This window comes from Palaemon carinicauda, chromosome 1 (genome assembly GCF_036898095.1).
Source record: "Palaemon carinicauda isolate YSFRI2023 chromosome 1, ASM3689809v2, whole genome shotgun sequence".
Taxonomy (NCBI): Eukaryota; Metazoa; Arthropoda; class Malacostraca; order Decapoda; family Palaemonidae; genus Palaemon; species Palaemon carinicauda.
Genome location: NC_090725.1, coordinates 3,607,958 through 3,616,283, shown reverse-complemented (window position 1 = coordinate 3,616,283; position 8,326 = coordinate 3,607,958). Strand labels below are relative to the sequence as shown.

Genomic DNA, 8,326 nt, shown 5'->3' with positions numbered 1-8,326 from the left:
CACCGACTCGCGGCGGTGCCCTTTTAGCTCGGAAAAGTTTCCTGATCGCTGATTGGTTAGAACTATCTTGTCCAACCAATCAGCGATCAGGAAACTTTTCCGAGCTAAAAGGGCACCGCTGCATATTTGCACCGACTCGCGGCGGTGCCCTTTTAGCTCGGAAAAGTTTCCTGATCGCTGATTGGTTAGAATTATCTTGTCCAACCAATCAGCGATCAGGAAACTTTTCCGAGCTAAAAGGGCACCGCTGCATATTTGCACCGACTCGCGGCGGTGCCCTTTTAGCTCGGAAAAGTTTCCTGATCGATGATTGGTTAGAATTATCTTGTCCAACCAATCAGCGATCCGGAAACTTTTCCGAGCTAAAAGGGCACCGCTGCATATTTGCACCGACTCGCGGCGGTGCCCTTTTAGCTCGGAAAAGTTTCCTGATCGATGATTGGTTAGAATTATCTTGTCCAACCAATCAGCGATCCGGAAACTTTTCCGAGCTAAAAGGGCACCGCTGCATATTTGCACCGACTCGCGGCGGTGCCCTTTTAGCTCGGAAAAGTTTCCTGATCGATGATTGGTTAGAATTATCTTGTCCAACCAATCAGCGATCCGGAAACTTTTCCGAGCTAAAAGGGCACCATTGCGAGTCGGTGCAAATCTGCATCGCTAAAAGAAATGGACTATAGTTTAGTGCAAGATATCCTCAAATTACTCAGGTCATCTACCTTTTAATTTTTCAACCTTTTCCTGGTAAGAGATGTGTTAGAGAGGCGACACTGATTGATATTTTTTCCCATAAAATCCCAATAGCTAAGTGACTAAAAAAAAAAAAACAAATCGGGTTTTCTCACATACATAACTAACAACTTTATCCACTACGTTTCCATTTCAAGAAGAAGGTATTAATTAATGAGAGAAAACGTGGAATTCATAGCCGAATTGGATATCAAAATTGCTTGAATATATTTAGGCGGTCAACTATTCACGGTTTCGCTAGCATATCACGTACTGACTGTTATAGATTTTTTTTTATAAGAAATTTACATTAAACGCTTAATACTTAGTTTTAAACTTTTCTTCTAAGAACAGATTTTTTTTTTTTTTTAAATCATTATATCCGACTTGAATTAATTTTGTGAGAACGCAGGATATCACGTACTGAGTTATAGATTTTTTTTTTATAAGAAATTTACATTAAAAGCTTAGTAATCAATTTTAAACTATTCCTCTAAGAACAGATTTTTTTTTTTAAATCATTACATCCGACTTGAATTGATTTTGTGAGAACGCACACAATGATCATTATAATAAACTCTACAGAATATTATTCACCTGCGTGTCACGCATTTGTGACCATTAATGAAGCCAGATGACCTACTGCCAATGAGGTCATCACACCACATAATGAGGCCTCAAGTTACCATTACCGAAACCACCACTGGTTCCTACGACTAGCGTCTGGGACACGCAAACTCCATTTACCACTGACTGGAGTCGTCACTGGACTCTTCTCTCCTCTCCTTGCTAAATCATGACTCATCAGATCCACTTTCGACACTAAAACGAAATCACGAATATCGGTCACGTCCGTCTGACATTTTTCCCTCACCACCTTTGGTTAAGTTAACAACAGACGATATGTTCGGCCAGAATACCTTAGGTCTTTAGGTTAAGTTAGTGTGCCTGAATGTATCCTTAAGCAAGAGAACTCTACCTCAAGGCAGTGGCAGACCATAGCAGAGAGGCTATGGCACTACTCAAGACTAGAAAACAATAGCTTGATTTTAGAGTGTCCTTTTCCTAGAAGAACTGTTTACCATAGCTAAAGAGTCTCCTCTACCCTTAGCAAGAGGAAAGTAGTCACTGAGCAATTACTGTGCAGTCGTTAACCTCTTAAGCGAAGAAGAATTTTTCTGCTATCTCAGTGTTGTCGTATGAGGACAGGAGAATGTGGTAAGAATAGGCCAGACTATTCGGTTTACGTGTAGTCTAATGGAAAAATGAGCAGTAACCAGAGAGAGAGAGAGATACAATGTAGTACTGCCTGGCCAGCCAAAGGACCCAATGACTTTCTAGCGGTAGTATCTCATTGGATAACTGGTGTCCTGGCCAACATACTACCCATATATATATATATATATATATATATACATAAATATATATATATATATATATATATATATATGTGTGTGTGTGTGTGTATTTACTGTATATATATATATATATATATATATATATATATATATATATATATATATATATATATATATATACTGTACACACGCACACACACACACACACACATATATATATATATATATATATATATATATATATATGTGTGTGTGTGTGTGTACAGTGTGTGTATATATATATATATATATATATATATATATATATATATATATATATATATATACATACATATATATAAACAAATAGATAACACGGAAAAATCGATGGAAAAAAAAGAAAGTGCTCACGATCGAAGTGCCTCTTCACGGACTGAAGTAGGGCTAAAGTATTGATGAAGCGTAAGGGTGGGAGGAGGAGGAGGAGGGGCGAATTTGAGAACCCAATTTTCGTGCCAACATGGAATACTTCTACTTATGAAGCCACCGTACAATGAGGTCTATGCATACGGTACACACACATACACACGCACACATATGTGCGATCTTTGGTGAAATTAAAAGTTGCCTGTGTGCGATAAGTTTCTATATATATATATATATATATATATATATATATATATATATATATATATATATATGTGTGTGTGTGTGTGTGTGTGTATATATAATATATATATATATATATATATATATATATATGTGTGTGTGTGTGTGTGTGTGTATCATACATACTTGATTACACATACACACACATACACTTCACGACCCTGGCAATAGCCATGAAGATATGAACAAAGTATTGCACTTTAATTCTTACACTTCTAACTTTTTATTGGAATTATCCCCAAACGCATGCACCACCACAAATTCTATATATATAATTATTTCCGTAGCATCGGACGAACCAAACTATAAATATATTATAGATGCAAAATATGCAACGAATGACCCTAAAAGCTAATGTGATATACTAAACATTACTTACTTTCATACATGATTATTGAATCAAAGCCGTAAAGTTTTTTTTTTTTCTTTTTTTTTCTAAACGGATAATAAAAATAAATGGAAGACAACAACGTGAAATTTGTGACATAAATTAACTTATTCTTTCTCTATCCAAATTGTTATCTCTCTATTACAAATGTCAAATTAAAGTCATAAAATTTGATCCTACAAATATTGTGCTTAAAATACTCTTTTAAACGTTTGATCAGATTTCGAATGGTCAAATGTAACAAGTCCCAAATCCTACTTTGAAACTGCATGTAATACTTCCTCCCAGGATAAAGCATAACTTATGCAAGACCAAATGGTGGTACCTTTACCTTTAAGTATGTATCATGCATCAATGCAATAGTAACTAGAGCATTTCATCATCATCAGTCATCTCTATCTTGAGCTTTCAATTCATTACTTTTCCATTCATCATCTCCTACTTCGCGCTTCATAGTCCACAGCCATGTAGGCCTTTAGATTAAAAGATAAAAAAATCTGTCGAGTGTTCCTCCATTATGTCAGGGACTGAACCAGGTTTGCCAATTGGCCTTTTTTCAGGCCAAAAACACCTCAAATTTGGCCTTCTTTAAAATTGCTTGGCCTTAAGTAATATCATGAAAAAAGGTGGGCCTTAAATGCTATATTTTTGGCCTTTTTCCATTAGTAAGTTGGCCTTTTAAATCTGTGGTTGATTAGAAGTTGGCCTTTTCTCATTTAAAATACCTGGCAACCCTGGTTCAGTGAGACATTCGCCCAAAGAGTGAACACGAAGCACGACGACCCAAAAGGCAAGCTTTGCATCGTTCCTTACTTGATTGGCAGATTAACCAGAGGATTCAATCAACTTGAACTTAAATAGAACGCAAGGTAAAAACGATTCCCTTTTATACGACGACCCAAAAGGGAAGCTTTGCATCGTTCCTTACTTGATTGGCAGATTAACCAGAGGATTCAATAAACTTGAACCTCAATAGAACGCAAGGTAAAAACGAATCCCCTTTATGAAAGAAATGGTAACATTCTAATTAAGCAGCACGACCCTGTGAAGAGTAAAATCTGGGAATAATGATAAAAGATTTCCCATAATGCCATTTATTTCGCTTGCCAAATGTCTACACATTCTCTTAGTGGTGTTGGGATGTAAAATAGTGCACTAAATCTTTTTTTTACAAAGTTTTGAAAAAGAAGGAGAATTATCTTGTTTTGTTTTCTGTGTGTGGATAGCTTCCCTTGCAACTTGAATATCTGCTAATCTATCGGATTCAAATTTGTCCCATTACATTGTACAATTTGGCAATGATCCTCGAGTGCGGGACAGACGCAAAAGGTTTAGCCAATCTACTTCTTTAATACCTGATGCCAGTTCCTAAATACTTTCTATCCAGCAACAACTGGCAGAAATAATCCCTTATTCATCTAATCACTGACCTTTATAATGCCAATCCAACTCGAGCAATAGTAGCTTCTTATACCGTATGCCACAGATAAAATGCAAGCCGAAGATATATAGACGGTATATTTTCTGTATACTGAATGTATATCGAAATTAGCTCTTAATGTAATACCAGGGAATAAAAGTTCTCTTAACGAGTATTCATAAGCGAGTAATACAAAAACAACACCTATAATAAAGACAATATATATATATATATATATATATATATATATATATATACATATATATATATATATAGACGGTATATTTTCTGTATACTGAATGTATATCGAAATTAGCTCTTAATGTAATACCAGGGAACAAAAGTTCTTTTAACATGTATTCATAAGCGAGTAATACAAAAACAACACCTATGATAAAGAAAAAATAATATAGACGATATATTTTCTGTATACTAAATGTATATCGAAATTAGCTCTTAATGTAATTACCAGGGAATAAAAGTTCTCTTAACGTGTATTCATAAGCGAGTAATACAAAAACAAGACCTATAATAAAGAAAAAAAATTCTCTTAACATGTATACATAAGCGAGTAGTATAAAACAAAACCTATAATAAAGAAAAAAAAGTCCTATTAACATGTATTCATAAGCGAGTAATAAAAAACAACAACTATAATAACAATAATAAAAAAAAAAAAAAAAACCTGCTAACAACATGCTGCACGTACAAATGAAGGTGATCATAGATCGGATAGTTTCATGCTGTTTTTCAAACAGTACAAAATCATGCAAAAGGTACAGAGCAAATACACAAAATTGTGGAAGTGTTAACTGGAATTAAAGGGCGATAATTATCATCAAGGAAAAAAAAACCTGAGGTGACGTCTTATTTAAATTTCCAATGTAATTTAACATGATGGAGGATTTGAAGTAATAAACAGAAAAAAACCTGCATGGAGCAAAAGCACAAAAAATAAATGACTAAATCACACTAAATAAGAGGAAAGAATGCTAATAAAAATCGGTGGATTAGTCCTAGGACAAAATAAGAGCAGTTTCTATGGTTTGAAGTGTTTGTGTGCTTGTAAGGTTTGATGTGTTTGTGTGCTTGTAAGGTTTGAAGTGTTTGTGTGCTTGTAAGGTTTGATGTGTTTGTGTGCTTGTAAGGTTTGAAGTGTTGTGTTTGTGTGCTTGTAAGGTTGGAAGTGTTTGTGTGCTTGTAAGGTTTGATGTGTTTGTGTGCTTGTAAGGTTTGATGTGTTTGTGTGTCTGTAAAACCCCTTTGTAAAACTTGAAGAAAAACCGTTTAATTAACCTCATCACAAACCTCGTTTTCTGAAAATACTGTTTGGTAACAATGCGTGCTTAAGTTTGTTGATGTATATTGTGAAATTGGACCACCAAATTTTCTAACTACTACAGTTAGAAATGACACACTAAGAGATTATGAGCTCATTATATGTTTCAATGGTTAGATCTTACATACTGTATCTCAATATGAAGGGGAAGCTGGAACATAAAAGGGTCATACAGCAGAAAGGAGTTAAATGAATAAATAAATAAATAAAACTAACGCTAATACTTTATACTTGCTTTTCCAAGCGTCAGAGCTTTGCTTCTTGCTAAGAATGTTTGAAGAAATAAGTATAAAACGTTTCCTTGATTCGTGAAGTGTCACTCAACAATGATGTAGCACTAGCATGCGCGCTGAGTATGGGTAAGAATTTCCTTTTACGTTAATTCCAGAAACATTACTCAACTATAGTCCATTTCTTTTAGCGATGCAGATTTGCACCGACTCGCAGCGGTGCCCTTTTAGCTCGGAAAAGTTTCCGGATCGCTGATTGGTTAGAATTATCTTGTCCAACCAATCAGCGATCAGGAAAATTTTCCGAGCTAAAAAGCACCACTGCAAGTCGGTGCAAATCTGCCTCGCTAAAAGAAATGGACTATAGTTGGCATTACGAGGACCAGTGGGTACTACCTCCAGAAGAGAAATCAATCAGCTTGGACAATATTCAGTGCCATAATTTACATATCTTGCATTTCCAAACTAATGTTAATCAATGAAATAATTTTGTAATGGAATGAAGTCCTATTCAAAATAGGGCTGATACACTGCTCTGACACCAATCTAGGGATGTCTTGTGGTCCTTTTCAATTGAGTCTTTAGGCCCAGCAGTAGAAAAAAAAAAGAGAAATTGGCAAAGGCAGTGCTTTGGTTAATACTACTTTTACAGAAGATTATAATCAAGATCACGATGCTTCCAAGTCAAAGTTAGAGATGCGTCCGTATAATAACATAGAATCAATAATGGTAATAAGAGTAATAATAATAACCTGCAAGTTAGCGAAGGCAGACTGGGGTCGTCCAAAGCTCCTCTCTCGGGTTAGGTACCTGCGCTCGGCCTAGCTCACACCGACAGGGAAAAGGGGACATCATTAATATGGTGAGATCCCGCAACCAGGGGGACATTCAGGCAAAAACAAACCCACACTAAAAGATAAATAATGTTCCCTACACACCACTACATCACCCTTCACACATTTGAGAAACACTACACCATACAGCATAACTATGAGACCCATAGAATAACATGAAGGCCAAAATCCGTATGGGATTGGACGCAGAGAGGATGTAATAGATACATGACAATATAAAGAAATCACAAATAAATAGATATTTATTAATCAAATCCTCACCTGAAACAAATAAGCTGTAATAACGAAGGATGTCCACATCATCTACATATGTAAATAAAAAAAAAAAAAATATACTTCCAATCCAAGACCAATTATGTTCCTACAGACTTTTTTTTTAAATCCTCCTCTCCTCTTTTTCTCCACATCCACTTGAAGAATATGTGAGAACATATCTCATCAAAGTAGCATACATACATCGAAATACAAGACACTTACGATTGTGCCTCATCTTTTGAATAATGAAATGCCAGGCTGACACTTGCACGACTTTTTGCCACGAATTTGTCGTGGCAAGTCATGACATTTTGTGGCACGAACTGGAAAATAAAAAAAAAAAAGATAAAAATTTCCTCAGAATCACAGCTCACCTGTCCACATTGACACGAACTGGCACGATGAGTTCACGACGAGTTCATGCATAGTTTTAGCATAGTTTGCGCACTTCCCGCATCGTCCCGACGAGTTCACGAACAGTTCGCGCATAGTTCACGCCGCGTTCACGAAATTTTGTCGTGACCAAAATTTTGAACATTTCAAAATTCTCGTCACGACATGCCACGATGTCACGACAGGTTCACGACGAGTTCACTCCAGTTCACGACGAGTTCACGCTAGTTCACGACTCGAGTCGTGACAATGCGTGCCACAAATTCGTGCAAGTGTCAGGGTACCTTAAATCACTAACCCTATTACAGAATTTAGATCGATACGAAAAAAAGAAAACACATGGAAGAAGTATACTTAAGTGAAAAGTGGATTAACTAATAGTGTAGTTAAATTTCCCATAAAAGAAAATGCAAGGAGCAAAGGATAGAAATGCGAATGATCGACCATTAACCATATTTCCCCACAAGATTATGCGGCATAATTACTGAGAGAGAGAGAGAGAGAGAGAGAGAGAGAGAGAGAGAGAGAGAGAGAGAGAAGGTCTGATAAATATTACTAACTAATTAACAAAATAACTAAATTCCCACAAGATTATGCGGCATAATTACTGAGAGAGAGAGAGAGAGAGAGAGAGAGAGAGAGAGAGAGAGAGAGAGGGTCTGATAAATAATACTAACTAATCAACAAAATAACTAAATTCCCACAAGATTAT

General features: G+C 35.9%; 1 protein-coding gene across 3 annotated transcripts in view; it reads right to left on the bottom strand.

Moving 5' to 3' along the window:
• The window catches only part of LOC137646493 (uncharacterized), a 75,444-nt gene extending 68,497 nt beyond the window's left edge, over positions 1–6,947 (bottom strand). For 2 of the 3 annotated variants that reach the window (XM_068379605.1, XM_068379619.1), the window contains exon 1: positions 6,865–6,947. The gene's annotated coding sequence lies outside the window, so the exon portion shown is untranslated. The remainder of the gene's footprint in view (positions 1–6,864) is intronic. The other variant, XM_068379598.1, reaches the window with a different exon arrangement.
• Positions 6,948–8,326: the final 1,379 nt, after the last annotated feature.